Here is a 19,115-nt window from a genome sequence, read left to right on the forward strand (position 1 = left end):
GCGGAAAATGACGTATTTAAGAAAAACACGTGCCCGGAAATTACTGTTTTAATTATTTTTAATAATTAAAAAATGTTTGATTATTAAATTAATAATATTTAGTGAATTTTGAGATGTTAAATTATTTTGAAATATTTCACCGTCCATAAATAGGTGTTATATGGAATGAATAGTGCCCCCACCCATTTTTGTTATAAAAGGTTCGGCCTTTTATAACAAAACCGCCTGCCGGTATCGGTGACCCCACCGACTACGTTCTGAGCCGAGGTGCGATCTCATAGGAGACACCCTCAGGACGAACGTCACACTCGAGCCCAAAAGGGTTCACCTTAAGGCAGAGTTTTAACACTCGCCCCAACGTTCGGTGACGCTGTAAAGGCCAGTAGAGCCAACAGCAATACTCAATCAAGATAAAAAAAAAAAACCGGTATCGGAAGGCTTGTTCGAGCCGTCGGAACGATCGGACCTCCTCAGTTTGGAATAAATCAGAGAAGGATATTTCCTGACTCTAATTTCATACCTTCGAGGATGGATAGAAATCCAAACCCTCTCCAACTCGTGACGTCAGCAATACTGACGTCATGTTTTTTTAAAAACAAGCCGTGACAAGCCAGTCCGTCATATATATTCTACAATAGAGAAGACTGTTGATATAAACATTTCGTTCAATTGCTGGTAAGATTTAAAACTGAAGTCAGCGATTAATTTTTATTACGTCATCTAATCGAACTATTAAAAATACAGCGCTAGATCGCTTACAGCTTTCGCGACCATAACATTGTGAACGCCGGGAATAGGCTATAAATTAATTCAACTCGGCTGAAAACTAAACTATTGGATTTATTTATCACACAGTATAAATTCTTATCAAAATCAACATTAATTTTAAGCGTTTATTGGTATATAAAATTGGCGTTTACATTTATCAATGTAAAGTTATTATCGAGATATAAAATTATATCAGATAAAGAGAATTAAAAAAGTCAGCGTGAGTTACAAAGTGTTAGCGGGGAATAGATTGTTTGATTCGATTTTGACTTTGTTAGAACAACGTTTTTAGCCGAGATAGCGCAGCGGAGAGAACAAATTAATCATTGACCACTTTTGTGTGTTCAAGCCTGGGCAATTATTTTATGTTTAAATTCTGTTTAAAGGAAAACATCGTCACTAACCTGTATTAATTCCCCGCACTTAAACAATAGTTTATTCCATAAACTCCAAACCATCCCATGAGTTTATGGGGGATTAAATAAAGAGAGCATATGTGCCTGTATACATGTGAATTATTGGTTAAAAATAATTAATATCGACAGACTAATAACCGGAGCAGTAAAAGGAAAAATATAAGAAATGTTGCCATTACAGGACGTCCAGTAGATATGAAAAATCGACATTAATGACAGCAGAAAGTATTTCTAATTTAAAACGGATGCATGTGCAAAGTGAACAGTACGGCTGCACCAGGTCTCCGCGTGCGGTCACTACAATCAATTCCACTTTACATGTACCAATAGCCGGGTGTAAATAAAGTCTCTAAATCCTAGTCTCTATTTCGCATACATATAGCCCGATATAATCCGGCGTGTTAACGAGAGGCTAGCCGGCTTAACCGGCTGTTCGAAACCGTGAATGTTACATGATGCCCACGTCATAGTACCCTGACCGTTTAGTAACAGATCGATATTCTATTACGCAGACCCGGAATTCAATTTAGAAGTGATTCGGATGTTTTATTTTCGAAATGCATCTCACGCAATTAATACGTCATTGGATTCATTGCTCGTTTCCAATTCAATTCAATTGACAACGTCATTGAGATTTTTTTGTTTTTTTTTTCTATATTCTGATAATTGTTGTACAAATATTCTTATTTATAGATGTGGAACTATCGGTGCGTCTCGTGGGTAACACCGACAATGACCGACGTATGCCGTGACGGCAAACGTTATGCCATCATTCCCCCTCTCCGCCGACAGTCTCATACGTCCCTTGTGTGTGCGTGCACTTTAAATTCCTTTGCCATTATTATAATAAAAAGAAACAAATATTTATTTTATTAAATAAACTCTGCGTTTATTCATTTTAATTGCTGGTTTCCATTAATTACGAATTGCTACAGTAAGCATCAATTTCGATGTTTCATATCTGTCGGTGGTCTCGTAACATTAACATTATTTATTTTATATTATCGTTTCCTGATTCCATCTGACACACAAAGTAAGGTTAGTTCATTAATTTACTAATACTTGAAGCTCTCGCGATGGTAGGGAATGTTACTTCTATTAAATAATAATATCGCATTCGCAATAAATTTCTTGTTCATAACGTTTATTTAACAAACAAATTGTTGATAACATTTATTTATTTAAATATGATCGTTAAACTATTTAATAAATAATTTTACACGTATATTGTAATATGTCGAATACAATATTGAACGTGGAATAACAATTACTAAGAGGGTACCAACTCAAAGTCTACCAGTTAGATAATTCTAAATCAAAACGAAAACATATTACATTTAGCCGAGTAAGCTGTTTATACATTAAACCAAACTATTTGTCCTCGTGTTTGTTACTTAATTACTCGTGTCTTGAAGTAAGCAACAAGTCAACTTCAAGATTAACAATGTCCTTTTGTTAACAAGTCTGGGATTAAGCTTGTTAAAGATCTCACTCCACTTTATCTAATGTTCTTCATTTCTAATTAAAACTCGAACTATTACTTTAAGCACTAGTATTATATTTTAACAGCATTATATTTCTTTTTACTTCAACAAGACAACAACAATTTCAACAACAGTACTTAATATTACTGTGTTCTGGTTCGAAGAGTGATGTAGCGTATTTACAGGCATATAGACATAACATCTTAGTCTCCAACGTTGATGACGCGTTGAAATTGTTAGGGATGATTAGTATTTCTTCCAACGCCAATGTCTAAGTGACATTACTACCTATTTAAAAAAAAAATAGTTGTAGTAACTGGCTGTGAATAATAAAAAATAAGTGATCTCCACGCTATAAGCTCATAACCTCGATCATTATTTAGAATAGTAACCATATTACTCTATCGAAACCTGTCAAAACGTCTACGTTAAACGATATGAAGTAGCTCGTGTCTAACTCAGTCATGGCTTAAATTTTTGTATTACCTTGCATACTTACTGCGATTTTACTTGTTTCAATTCTTTTTGACATACTTAATTTCACCGCTTATTTATTTTACTTAATAAGAAAATAATATAGTTTAATATAACTAAACGTATTCATTGTAAACAAACATATTGCATATAACAAAACGTTTTAAGTTAAAATTTTATTAAAATGGACGAAATGAAAAATAATGATAAATGAAAACAAAACGAAACAGGCATAGAAGTTAAAATAAGATATTGTTGTCATTTATCCTCTAGTTATTTATTATGAATCTATTCGTTACCAACATGTTTGGGAGGGATTACCAGGTAGGGTGCAAGAAATCCAAGAATTGCATAACTTCTTTAACTTATATAATATTATATATTTTATAACTTGGTGGTAGGGCTTTGTGCAAGACCGTCTGGGTAGGTACCACCCACTCATCAGATATTCTACCGCCAAACAGCAGTACTCAGTATTGTTATGTTCCGGTTTGAAGGGTGAGTGAGCCAGTATAACTACAGGCACAAGGGACATAACATCGTAGTTCCCAAGGTCGGTGGCGCATTGGCAATGTAAGGAATGGTTAATATTTCTTACAGCGCCATTGTCTATGGGCGGTAGTGACCACTTACCATCAGGTGACCTATTGGCTCCGCTGGCTAGTCCGCGTGCCAATATCATAAATATATATACATATATATGTATATAATGAATCTGAAAGAATATCAACAATCGTGCACAGTTGAGGGTCTTAATCTTGGAATAGGGAAATTTACACAGAGTATCGGCGCAATGGTGGCTAAAATGGTGTTATGGACTTACGTAGATAATTGACACATTCAAATTAGATACGCTCCACACGTATATTGGTTAAACGCAGTGACACTTAAATAAAACATTCTAGTATTCTAAATTTAAAATTTACTGCTACAATTGCACAATAGCGTATCCTATGCAGTGGTTGTGATGTCGCGTCACACGAAAAGCTTCGTTTCTTATACCGACGATAACAAAGACGCATTGCGAGCACTGATGAAGAGGACACTAACTTTGACATAAATTTTGGGTAGGTCACTAACAAATTTATAAACAAATATATTAAAACGTAAAAATATATATATAATACTATAAACTAATAAATACATATGAATGATAATAGTTTTACCTACTAGTACTACCTTGCTTGCTTAAAGTCTAATAACTTAGTTTTTTTATTTAAATAAATCGAAATATATTCGAGTGATATTATCCCCATACAACTAATACAGCTTTATTATAACGATCAATAATTATAATTCGGAAACTTGAAACAACTAAAACTTTAGTGTATTGACTTCATAAATCATCAAAATATCATTTAGCATGTATATTCGCAAGTGTATTTGCATACGACCATAAAGTGTCATCAATACAGCTTGATATAATTAATAGTTCGCTTGTTTGTCCGTTCGGATTGTTTGCTCTATGTATTAAGCAAGCATTGCGGATAACAATTTAAGGCCACCGAATATTCGTATTCATGTTTGGGACTGAGGTCCAGTTACCAATTTCGAATTGAAATCGAACCCGAAGTGATCTTATCTTTTGATTGTTGTTCTTTACTTGTAATTGCTTTTAAGTTTTCAATGAAGATCGTTATAAAAGCTAGAGGTCATTTTTTATTTTAATCAGGCAAAAAATAATATTAATTGCATTGGACGATATCCAATAATGGATTAAAGTTATTGTTATGAATGCTCAAGAAAAGATGGTCTAGGGAATGAAGTCCAATGTGATCCAGGGTTCAAATTCGGCTATAACATTATTGAGTTTGCATATGCTTAATGTGTCTCTATATAGAATACAGTATAATAAGGATCTATCAGAGATTAAGAAGAAGTCTTTCCAGAAGTCTTTCCACAGAAATTCACGTCAGAGAAATTCAATAATTTCATCAAAGATCCTACCTGGAATTTGAAACCTAAACCTCAGAGCTCGTGGACTTAAAAACTAACTACTAAAACAACGAAACGGTACGTTGAAAAGCATAAAATTACCAATTCAGGGATGAATGATTAAGCGAGTTAACGAATGGATGACAAAAAAAAACTAAAACTCTTGACCACATATCGACCTTTACTGGAATTTCATAGGGTTGTCGTTTGGCCCTTTCCATTGTGTAATTATAAAAAAATAATCAATACAGTAAAAGAAATGTTACAACTGTAATAATTGTTTCCAGGTAAATAAATACATCAATTAATGAATAATGAAAAAACGACACACAATGACACGCACGAACGTCTGCCTTCATGTACATCGCGTTCAAAGGCAATTTCACTAAAATTCATAAATATAAGATTATTATTATTTCCGACTCTTGCCTAAAAGGGGATATGTTTAACTATTTTACCGGTCATCGTGATTTTTTGCATACACATTCCCAAGGGTACAGAAAAGATCATTGGGTACCTACGAGTAACATCTGCTAATCCCCCCCCCCCCTGAAATACGGGCGGTAGCTATTTAATTAATAAATCTATAATATTGCATGGTTTTGCATGAACAACCCTATCTCATTATTGGCTCGTTTTTCATCCCAGGTTTTGCTACCGTTGTTAGTTTTAGTTAACTAAAACATCGCAGGTGCGTTCAGCCACTGGTCGAAAGTATTTCTTTTTTTTTTAATATACCCGTTTTAGCTACGTCACCAAATGGTTCAGATTTAAAATAATAAACGCAAGCTGTCAAAACAAATGCGATACGCGTAATTTTTCCTATTTTGCTTATAAAATATTTGGCCGATGTGAGTGAAGTTTTTTTTAGTTACAAGAGTAAACTTGGTATCGTAGTGAACCTCTACTTCATACTTACAGATATATGTACATTAAACATAATAATAATAACCTCTATGGTCTTTATGGATTATTGGCTTTTTAATATTATAAATATAAATATTGGACAACATCACATATATTACTCTGTTCCCAATGTAAGTAGCTAAAGCACTTGTGTTATGGAAATCAGAAGTAACGACGGTACCACAAACACCCAGACCCAAGACAATATAGAAAACTAATGAACTTTTTCTACATCGACTCGGCCAGGAATCGAACCCGGGACCGGCGTGGCGTACCCATGAAAACCGGTGTACAAACTACTCGACCACGGAGGTCGTGTTGGAGCCAGGTGGCACAATCCTCTGAACCTCACTATAATAATATCTATGTGTTATTCTATACTTACAAAAGATGGGACGTTTTTTGTAATACCCGAAAAGCTTATACCAAAAATTTCCGCGCGTTTAGGAGAAGGCTTTTTACATAACATATATACATACATAATCAGCCTGTAAATTTCCCACTGCTGGGCTAAGGCCTCCTCTCCCGTTGAGGAGAAGGTATGGAGCATATTCCACCACGCTGCTCCAATGCGGGTTGGTGGAATACACATGTGGCAGAATTTATTTGAAATTAGACACATGCAGGTTTCCTCACGATATTTTCCTTCACCGCCGAGCACGAGATGAATTATAAACACAAATTAAGCACATGAAAATTCAGTGGTGCCTGCCTGGGTGTGAACCCGAAATCATCGGTTAAGATGCACGCGTTCTAACCACTGGGCCATCTCGGCTTTTTAAGGCTTTTTAGTATATTATTATTTGCAACTGCATTTACATTCAACTTAAACTATTGACGTGATGAGCGTAAATTTCATGTTCTTGTATGTAGTATATAAGTTGTCTACTTATTAAATGGAAAATGTACTTGTGCCGTAATATTCAGGGCGCGATCTTTGCCGTGATCGAGTTTTAGTATTTTAACTTATTTTTTTAAAGATACTTATTATTAGATGTCAATTTCCTGCCTGTCATAGGATTTCGGATATTACTTCGTTTGTTTCTGTATTTGCACTGGCTCAGCTACCGTCCAAATTGGAACTCAGGAATGCAGGATATTGGTCTTTAACGGTAGAATAACTAATGACTGGGTTGTGCCATGCTGGGCTGACATGATGCTATACCATTTCTTTCATCTAGCGACGGATATACATGTTCCAATTTTATGTTAGACATTCATTATAGCGACGTACATCTTCAGCCAATAACAATCTACTGCCAGAGAAAGATTTCTCCCAAAGTGTCCGTTCTCCATTTCCCGCGTCCATTCAGATCCCGATAACTTCTTCAGATCATTGACCCACCTTACTGTGGACTATGCTAATGTAGGATACATTGCGTTAGCTGATCCACGGGGTCTCTTCTGTGGCAACCAGCCCTTCAACATACGTGAGTTCACTGACATTTCAGTCTGCTAACCATGCAAGCTATGTCGGTACCTCTTGTTCTTCTCGCGTCTAACCTAGCGCACTATAGAACGTTGAGTACATTTACATTTGGAGACTATTCTCGCAGTTAGTGTCCACGTTTCGGCATCAGATGTAATAGCAGGTGGGAGAGCTAATAATATTCGGGGCATTATTCCAAATCTTATCACGGGTAATTTATACGGTGTCGGTTAAAGACGCCACATGTAGCAATAGTTCCGGTCCGACGAGCAGAGTTATTACGATTTCTTCCAAACCACTGCCCACCCCACAATAACCTATTACGTGACACTTAATTGAAACGTTCCTGATTAATCCTTCACAGTCCATTAGGTTGGACTAAAGTGCGGACAAAAATGTCCAATTGATACACATTTAATATATTTACAATGTTTTGCAAAAAACTCTACCGTTATTATAGAATAGATAACTCTACGAAGCCTAGTCAACTTTATGGGACATGTTACACAATGCCACTTATGGCACGCTGTAAGTGTTCGTGCGAACTTAGGCGATGTTTCTATTTTACTCCTATTTGTTGTGATTGTGGTCACCATCACCAATGCGTGGCCAACCTTGGTTAATAACATGTTATGTCCCTTGTGCCTTCTAACTAGAATACCAATACTGAGTTTACTATTTGGCGTATATAATATATGTATAATGAGTGGGTGGTACCTACCCGACAGGTATGAGATATATTACACGACATTTTACCAGATATATGACAGGGCAGGAGTGAAGGTCAAGTCTAGAACCAACGGCTTTAAAGTCTGGTCTTCTAAAGCGACTTTCTCGAAAGAAAAACCGACTAATGTTTTATTTTCTCGACCAAGAATTTGAATCCACGACTTCGGAGTCTGATACCCTATAAATTAGCTACTACACAAACGAGGCAGTTATTTGAAATTATATTTCAGTAATGTTCACACGAAACCACAGTACAAAGGAGGTTTAATTAGACCCGCATAAATCGGTCGCTCTAACGAAGCGACTAACCTTGCAAAAAGAACATTTTGAGCGAAAATTAACGTGTGGACATTAGCGTTACACTGCTTGTTCGACAACATTGTCTCTCTGTTTATTTTATGTATTTACACTTTTTGGTTTAGAGGACTCTTCGAATATTTATTATCTGTAATAATATATAGGATATATATATACATAAAACTTATACCAGTATACGCAGCGAGTTTAGAAGTTTTTATATATAACTAGCTGGTGCCCGCGACTCCGTTCGCGTGATTTTATCTGTGTAATTTTGAGTCTGTCGTGGTATTGTAGTTCACACGATATTACACGTAGTGCCGTCGGGGATTAAATCATAATTTTGTTTGCAGTTGCACAGCTAGCCGTGTGCACTGGACTCGCTTAAAAGTAAACGATTTTTTTTTGGAATGAGAAGGAACCGCACGTCGTTTTATAAACATAAAATCATCTGCGCCGTATCCATTTATATTTATAATATATATTTTCCATTGCAAAGGGATGATGTAATACCATTGGAACTCTTTAAACCCTCTGTTTTAACCCCATCAGCCCTGGTTCCATAACATCTCGATGTTAATAAAACAAACGCTACATTTTACCCCCAAGATTACTACAGTATAAATCAGTGAACTGTGAAAAAAGTGAATCGGCTTAACCGCATCCAAATCGGTTAAGCCGATTCCGAGATTAGCGGTAACAAACGAATAGGTAAACATACAAAAATTCTAAAAATCATATTAATGTGATCTATTGCGTTAATAGATATGTATGTGTGTGTATTTCTATATCTAAATCTGATACAGAATCGCAAGAAAATTGTACACTTTGCTATATGTATATAAAGTACGTTATCACTAGACCATTTTCTGTACGCTAAGGTTTGAAAGAGACCGCTCTTAAGCGATAAGGCTACATTTATCACTGCTTTGCCTCAATCTTTATTATTATTATTATGCATATATTTTAGAAATAAAAAAGTAATTTGTAGCTGATTCCACCGCGATATTCCATTGCGGATTAGTGGATACTCGTGTGGTAAAAATTCAGCCGACCCATGCTGGTTTCCTAAAGATCTTTCTCTTTACCGAGCACAAAATAAATTATAAACAAAAATTGACCGCGCGCGTCAGTTAAGATTCATATATTCGAAACATTAGGAACGGATCTTTAATATTATATAATATATAATATTTATTGGAAAAAGCAAAGATATATGTCATTATTTATATGTAAATGAAAATTCAATTCCCGAATGATATGCTTCCTTCGTATATAATCCGAATACTTTGGTTCTAATATTTTATTATGCAATATAAAATTATAACTTTTTTTATATCAGTAGGCGAAGGCATAACTCGTAACCAGAAATAATATCACCCTCCGATATCATACATTGGCTTATATTGGTTCCAACGTTGGCGTATTTATTATTGAAATATATATTTAATATTTGTAATCCTATCGTAGCATTTTGAAATAAAAGCAGAATTATTTAGTATACTATTTATTATAGAAATGTGATTAAAAAATAAATTATTTAAGAGAAATAAATGAAATTTGTAATGATTGCATTGGCAACAACGATCTGGTAAATAAAAACCCGGTAATTAAAAAAAAATTGCCATCACGGGTCGCCCGGCGATGTCAAACATCAAAATGATTAGAGAGTCGCATAGTTACTGACGGTCTGATCCGCCGCATTAGCGCCTTCTAGCGGCGATTTTTCCATGAAGAAATATCAATTTTTTAAATTTCATAGTGTCTTTAATTTGTCGGTCAAACGATGTCGAAGTATATTAATCTCCAACAGATATATATACCGTATTGTTTTTGATACTTAAGGTTTATAGAATCGTGAATGAAACACAATTGTAGGTTTTTTTTTAAAAGTTCGTAGACTACTTTTTTTAATTAATCGAAATCTTGATAGTATTTATTTTGATAGTTTAAGTAATTAGGTAACCTGTATTTACCGAGGTCTTTTTTGTTAATAAAATCAAAAATCATTTTGAAAAAAGAAGGATAATATGCCAATCAATATAGTACTGCTGATGCAAGCTTCTTTGTAAATAAATGTCAAAAAGACAAAAGACTAAATCACAAAAAGCCAAAATTTTTGCTTGCTCAGTTTGCTTTACTAATATAAAAAAGAAAAAAAAATTAAATCTAACTCTGAACAGTAGAGATCCGATACTACATTATTTTTAGGAATCACTTCACACTCAAAACTTCATTGGAATCCTCATTTATCGTCACTCACATTGAAACTCAGCTCCGCAGCAGACGCGGTTAGAAAAGTTAGACAACTAACTGATGTTGATACTGCTCGATTATTATGTCGTTATACAAGATTTAAACTGTTTCAATTCTGTAAAAACGTGACATCCGATCTCTTTACGACATTGGAGCTCTAAACAACGGGATATTTTTAATATTCTCAGTTGTATCACGTTTACAAGAATAGTATTCATATATGTTACTGTAAAAGCTCGAACTACGGTAAATCTTAAGATTTTCCCGTAAAACCTAGGATTTACCGATTATGAACGGTAAATGTCCATAAAACTTTGGGATTCGAACTTTTACCATCATTCGCTTGGTAAATCTAAGGATTTACATGTTAGGTTAGGTTTTTTTTTTATTTATTTAATTTACAACATCCACGGGCCCGTTTCCCGTGCCTTTTTTTTACATTGTTAGGTTAGGTTAGGTTGGAATGGTAACGGCATTACGGGTCTTCAGCGAAGCCGAAATGTCCGTAAAGGAGAATGCGGAGCGACAGCAGGAGGACGACCCAAACTCCTTCCCGCTGCGTCGACGGAGACCTGGTTGGCGGCGCCGCGATCATCTTGGCCGGTTGCCTTGAACGTGACAGTGTGGCTGGCAGCGGAACTTTACATCCGCTGCCGCCTAGCCTCCAGTGGCGGACTCGGGGGGAGTCCATCATGGTTCAGACGGAGGCGGGGTCGGAAGGTGCGCTGTAACACCCTAGCGTGCCTTTCGTGGCAAGTCGCCCCTTTACAGCGACGGCCGCTGGCAGGGCTGCGGTGGTGAGCCACGCGCGTTCCCGTAGCTCTGTCGCCTTGCGGTGAGGCGGAAATCCTAGGAGGTTTTAGTGGGTAGGACGGGGCCTTCTGCCCCGGGAGTCCCACATATCCGTCCCGGTCCGCCTTCGGCCGGGCGGAATGCGTAAATGCATTTCCTCCTAGTAAAACAAAAAAAAAAAAGGTTGCAATGGTAAAAGTCCGAAAAAGTCGTCCCTTTATAATAAATACTTACATTTACCAACTCATGTCGGTAAATCTTAGGTTTTACTGGAAAATCTTAGGATTTACCTTAGTTCGAGCTTTTACAGTAACATATACACAATAATATAAAAAATTCTAAAAGAAAGTGACAATTATTGTATAAACACGACGTGGAAGAACTTATGACACCCAAGTTCCGACTTCATCAAGCTTCTTACCGGGACACGGTATTAGTTTCTATAATAACATTCCGCAGTTATTTTAAATTACCTTTTAGAATATTTTTATCTCTTCTAAAAATACATTGTTAAATAGTAACATATTACTCAATACAAGATTATATTAATGATAAAAAATCGTGGACTTAGTATCTGTTAACTTCAAGATTTCCAGTCAAGACAAGGAGGCATATATAAATTTATTTGACTTTGATTTGCGTAAACTCTGTAATTAAAGTATTGAAAAAGAGTAACAACTGAGTTTCTTGTTGGTTATTTTTGCTAGAATCTACATTCCGAACCGATGGTGGCATAACGTTTAATTCTAATACTTAAATATGTCAACTCAAAAATGCTTTTATGATTCTACTCGAATAAAGATTGTTTTGATTTTGTCTTTTTTCAAGTAATTTTATAGTTCGGTTCGAGCTTTGACTAATATCTGTGCATAGCTATTGACCTACTGATACTTGAAACAATTTAATAACAAAACAAAAGTATGTATCAAACTAAAAAAAATGTAAATAAGAACTCGATATATCGATAAACTTAAAAAAAATAACAATATATGTATAATATATACCTATACTAGTGTTATAAATACAAAAGTAACTCTGTCTGTCTGCCTGTTTCGATTTCACAGCCAAATCAACGAACCGAATTTGAAAAAAAATTGTATGAAGTAAGCTTTAATCCCAAGGAAGGACATACGGTCGTTTTTATACTTCAAACCTGACGACCAAACCTTGAAGCGTTTGGTCGACTTCACTTTGATTTTATTTATATACGTATTGTTTTGTCTGTACCGTATATTAAAGTGTTTTAAATAAATAAATACATTATATTCTTGTATTGGTTCGTCTAAATCACCGGTAGCACAGTAGCGTGAAATCGGGTTAGCTTAATTCCAAACGTTCGACTAAAACACTGTTTTATATAAAATCGATATTCAGTGAATTGAATGCGTGCTGATAATCGATTCCAAGATGCAACATGCGTGTTACTTACCCCTTATAGCAAGGGAATCGAATTCTACGTATAATAAAACTGTATGGGCGTGTCTGTATGTTATTTTTTATTGTATCATGTGATTCTCGATATTGTAAACCAAAGCCATATTTTTATATTGTGTTTATAATTAAAACAACAAACTTTACACTTTAGAATTGCTAAGCGTTTATTATTATATATATTATTATGCCGAGATGACCCAGTGGTTAGAACGCGTGCATCTTAACCGATGATTGCGGGTTCAAACCCAGGCAAGCATCACCGAATTTTTTGAAAGGAAATCATCATGAGGAAACCTGCTTGTGTATATTTTCAATTAAATTCTGCCACATGTGTATCCACTAACCTGCATTGGAGCAGCGTGGTGGAATATGCTCAAACCTTCTCCTCAAAGTGAGAAGAGGCCTTAGGCCAGTAGTAGGAAATTTACAGGCTGTTAATGTTATGTTCATGTATATCATTATATACATAACTTTCTTAATGTATTAATTACATTTTTAATCTGTTATAAGTTATATGTTGTCTTTGAACACGAGAAGACGACTGATTTATTTAAGCTTTCTTATATGATTAATACAAATATTGTACAGCGGGGTATTGCACCAGTGGATTAAACACGTCGACGGGTAGTAGAATAACGGAAGGGTATTCATGTGTTTAACGTTAAACATTGTAAGAACACCCGTTTGGGTTGGATAATATTCCGTCATCTGTACATTCAGCCCGAATAAGGAATAAGCTTCAAATCTCTTCATTAGAGGAAAAGGTAAATTTGACAACTAAGGATCTATACAAGTTATTGTCTTTGTATTTAAATACTAAGATTTATTATTTATAAATATGTACTGTTATATATCTATTATTATTATATATATATATTCACATAATTTTATTACCTTATACTGATATAATTTTAATATATTTAAATATTACTTACACTCTAGGATATCAGGACGAAATCTCTCATACAGATTTGCAATCAATGCTAAGTCAAGTATGTAAGACAGTTTTATGATAAATATTTTTGGTCTTTGTGCGAGCCTGGGTAGGTACCCACTCATCATATTCTACCGCCAAACAGCAATATTATTATTGTATTCAGGTATGGGTGAGTAAGCGAGTGTAATTACAGGCACAAGGTACAGAAAATTTCAATTCCTACGGTTCATTGGAAATGTAAGGAATGGTTAAAATTTCTTAGGGCGCCATGTCTACGGGCAGTGGTGAACACTTACAACCTGGTGGCTCATTCGGAATATACTAAAAATCCAATGCAATAACAAAAAAAAATTAAAATGTTATATAAATTTTAATTTATTATTTTATATACATAATTAGTTATATAAATAATAATATAGAGAAATAATTAAAATTATATTGTTATATAATCCAGTTTCATAAACATTTTTTGAGGAATTATTGTCGTCATGGTCACGTCGCTGACAACGTAATATTATGTCGAGTTTTCCTTCGATAGATTCAAAGAAAACTACAAGTAAAACAACATATATATATATACATTTATTTATTCGATATGTTAGCTCTACATGTTCAATTGACATTAAAATATCGATCGATATTCCAAACCCATTGAATGAATTTCCAAATTTAATTAAATAAAATTGGTATATTTTAATAGTAATTAATTTTGTCCAAGTCTCTAAAAGCGTTAGAGTAAAAAGACCGAGTCGAACGAGATTGAAGTGACTTGTGTCCAAATAAAAAAGTGTAAACGGACCAAATTGGAAATCTCCCAATCCTAACTGCAGCTAGTAGGTTTTTAATACAATTTCGTAAACGACGGAGTACATTTTGTGAAATACAATAAATAATTAGATATCCTGATTATTTTTACTAATTATATTATTAATTTGAAAGTGTGTTTGTTTCTTTTCTGATTCAATGCATCAATGTGTTCTATTATATAAATATATATGTATATATTATCTGTGTGTGTGTACTATCTAGTCTTCTGAGTTATATAGGAAAATTTAAACAAGTTACAATTATCTTAAGTTATTTCTGTTCATTTTCTGATCGAGCATACCTCCTCCTCTCCCTTTAAGGAGAAGTTTTGGAGCATATTCCACCACGCTGCTCCAATGCCGGTTGGTGAAGTACATATGTGGCAGAAATTCGTTGAAATTAGACACAAGCAGGTTTCCTCACGATGTTTTCCTTCACCGCCGAGCACGAGATGAATTATAAACACAAATTAAGCTATTATTGCTTGTCTGGGTTTGAACCCGAAATCATCGGTTAAGATGCACTGGGCCATCTCGGATCTCATTTAGGCGTCTATTGAAAGTTAATTTCATCTAGAAATAAAACAGTCAAAAGGAATACTTAGAAATAGTTAATCTATATAAGTTTAGACGATGCGTACAAGGCTCGTCCCTTACACATAACACGTCTTATCCGCAGATAGCTCCATTACAAACATTACATATCATATGATTTACGTAACACACAGACGATGGTATACGGCTTCGATATCAGATTGCAAAGGCATTTGCTGTCGCGGATCGATTCCGGGCTAAGCACCTAATTGCTAACTTGATAACTTTGACACGAGAAACTTTGGTATAATTCATGATGTAGCGTTAGACTGCGAGATATATTTAGATCTGCTAAATAAATATTTATTCTAATCTCGTACTTTACAAAAGGGATGTTTATGTTATAAGGGATATTTTTATTAATCATTATGAGAAATTACTAAAATTATGTTTAAAATAATATTTAAAAACATCCTATTGAATGTTAGACTGAGTGTTAGTTCGTTTTTATGTTTTGCTAGAGATTAATTTTTAAATGTAATTATAAAAAAATATTTATTTATAAAGACTTTAAACTATTTATACGAAACAAAATAGAGTCAAACAAGACGCTAATCACACGATAAATGTATTTATTTAAGAGAACACAGAACGTTACATTACAAAATGACGTAAATAATACACGTTACATGAATGTAAAGCTATTTCACTAAGAAAATATTTCAGATTAAAAAAAATATATTATCGATATTATAAATGAACGCTTATAATAAATACTTCATCGAAATATACTGTTAACTATAATTCTGTGCATAATAAACTTCGAATCCGTAAAAAAAAATATTGTTTTTTCTTAATTTAAAAAGAACTAAGCAGCACGTCATTTTGAATAACTTTAACTCGGCGTTCTATTTTTAATTCGTGTCTTTAATTTTTTATTCATATGGTTTCTTTCTATTTATTTTTTTAATCATAGATCATATTCAGTCAATATGAGGTAATACAGCATAAAATATTTAAGTGTATCTTTAAATAATTGTTATTTTAATCAATTAGGATGTTTCTAAATTATTTTTATCCTATCCCTTAACAATATTTTTTTAAAAATACCTTAAAATGTTTAAGTTATTATTTATGCAAATCGCTCTTTTTTTAAACGAGTTCAAATTACCAATGCGTCTTAACAACAAAATGATAACTCTAAATTCAAAATATTTAATTATTTCTGTTTATCCAGTAACCGTACCAAACTGAAAAATATTTAAGTAATTTTTTTAACTAACTTGATAGAACATTTAACATTTCAAATAAATGCTAAACGTATAATATTTTTCGTTTATTTAAATCTCACAAATTAACACTACATAAAGTTTATTCAAAATCACTTCATCATCCGGATAACGAACATAATATAAAGTTAAACGACTCTACGCAATTTCTTTAGTTAAATATTCAAATACAACAATTAAATAATTAAAATAGACGATGTTATACCGAACGCAATTTGATAGTATTTTATTTTTTGTGATGAAGAGTATATTTATTTACTCACCAAACAATGTTATGGTCTTTCACAAACAATACACTGACACAAACTTTTAACTATCAAAACACAAATATCAACAAACTTCGAGTTCACAATATTTAAAAACAAAATACCCTTTTTAACCATGCACGAATATGCCGAAGACACGATAGCGAAGTTTCAAACTTAACTACGTATATGTACCTTTTAAATACGAAGTGAGTGCCCTCACAGATAACACATCTACCCGCCACGAGATCGCGACGAAAACTGAGGAAGGATCGGAAGCAGCCCTTAGTTTTCCACGTCAGATAGAGAAGGGTGGTGTGGGTGAACGGGAAAATGTATAGGTGGAACAAGGAGGGATATAGGAAGTTGTAGTTACGTCTCCCACGTGGCACGGCGCGATGCGGTCAATTGCAATGCTACGGTCATTGCCATAGTGTGATGAGCTTTTCTTTTTCATAGACAACTCTGCAAATTAAAGTAAAAAAATAATTAACGCAAAAGATTTAATAATTCTTTAGAACGAATGGAAAGTTTCGATATTATTTTATTATAATGTGTCTTTATTTAAAAAATGCAAAAATGGTATTTTAAATACAATTAAAAAGCCTATTTTATGTGCAAAATTAATTTAATTTTTTTTTATTATTTTTATAAAACTACAAATGAATCTGATTTTATATTTATTTAAAAATGTAAATTGTTATACTTTCTTATAACAATCGACATTGGTAATATACGAAGTATAATATAAGATATACAACTTTTCTCACACTTGGCTTGACTTTGGCAACAAATGAGATAATGACTCTACAAATAGTACCTATAATATGCCTACGAACCCCTATATAAATTACTCGTAGAAAACAAGGCTAAAGCATTAACAAGGGAATTGTCTTGAAAATGGTAATTACATTTTTGTACTATAAAAAAAATCAACAGTGTAGTATTTAGATTTATTTTTTCAGCGAAAAATTTGAAAACTTGCGAACAAATTGGATTGGATTCGAACCTTTAAATCAGACTCCGACAAAATCGCAGTCTAAGTAAAATCAAGACAGACTCGTTTGATAAAAAAAAAGTCGTAACAGCCACCAATCAAGTATAGATTGAGGATTTTAAAGGATAAGATGAACCTTTGATCGCCGAAGCGTTCCGTCCCTACAGCAATCCAGTGACCCTATTACGAACTATTATACTTGAGCCGACCCGTGGGGTGTTTTCAAGGGATTTATTTTCAGTTTCACGGCGCATTGGTGCTGGTAATAAGGTGTGGTCGTGATTGGTGTGGGAAGGTGAGGGTTCCGCAGTCAAAAATAAATAAAGATTTTTTTTATTAACAATCTTTTAAACATACAATAACCGATTTTAAAATAGTTGTAAAGTTATTTTGATGTACGAGTTGTGTTAAATAAAAGCTGAACCCACGGCTTTCCTCACGCGAAATCTTTAAAATTTTATAGCACACAAACTTTCAACCCCATTTTAAAACAAAAGACTGTGTTGCCTGGAACTCAAACTATCAACATACTAAATTTCATCCAATCGATTCAGCGGCTTAATCGCGAAGGCGTAACAGACAGTTACTTTCGAATTCATAATATTAGTATTGATTAAAAACAAATCAAGAATGTAAATACTGCAATCGAATACGAACTAAATAGCATACTCTGAAGATGTTAAACCAGCAAATACAACAAGTAGACCTTAACCGATTATTGCAAGTTCAAACCCGGGTGAGCACCACTAAGTTTTAAAATTCCTATAAATAATCTCTTAGTCTGCGGTGAATGAACAGATCGTGAGGTAACCTACATATCGGATGAAAATTTGCAATATGTGTATCCACCGACCCGCAATAAAGCGTGGCAAATTAAACTCTAATCCTTCTTATTAAGAAATGCAAGAAATGATATTATATTTTAATAAAAATGTAAGCGTTGATTACGCGTTTTCTGGTTAAATATAATTTTCATAAATATAGATCGTGTAGTTGCGACAAAGCTTCTGTTCGCGATAACGCTGTGCGAGGGAAGCCAAAAGCCGCGCAAATAAATTCATATTCTCGCTTATAATTCAGATAATTATCAAATGACCTGCAGACTTAAACATAATAGCAATATTAATGAAAAAGGCGTTTTATTTTGTTTGTTATTTGTTCCCACATCGCCGCCACTGAACCAATGTTAAAGAAATAATACTAATATAGCCTGGGCCACAGATACAGTTATCTTTTTTTGGATCGAAGTTCTTTAACACGGCTTACAGTAGGGTAGAGTGAACTGGCAGAAATCATCACTTAAGGAAACAACGTTATGGCCCATCCATGCGATCTTTTTTTTATGATATCTGTAGGCGGACGAGCAAATGGGCCACCTGATGTCACC

The 19,115-nt window shown here is 34.0% G+C and overlaps 1 protein-coding gene across 1 annotated transcript in view; it reads right to left on the reverse strand.

The window, feature by feature from the left end:
• Window positions 1-16,853, reverse strand: part of LOC113394785 (uncharacterized) — a 422,241-nt gene extending 405,388 nt beyond the window's left edge. The window contains exon 1 of the mRNA XM_064217438.1: window positions 16,750-16,853. The gene's annotated coding sequence lies outside the window, so the exon portion shown is untranslated. The remainder of the gene's footprint in view (window positions 1-16,749) is intronic.
• Window positions 16,854-19,115: the final 2,262 nt, after the last annotated feature.

This window comes from Vanessa tameamea, chromosome 17, assembly GCF_037043105.1.
Source record: "Vanessa tameamea isolate UH-Manoa-2023 chromosome 17, ilVanTame1 primary haplotype, whole genome shotgun sequence".
Classification (NCBI taxonomy): Eukaryota; Metazoa; Arthropoda; class Insecta; order Lepidoptera; family Nymphalidae; genus Vanessa; species Vanessa tameamea.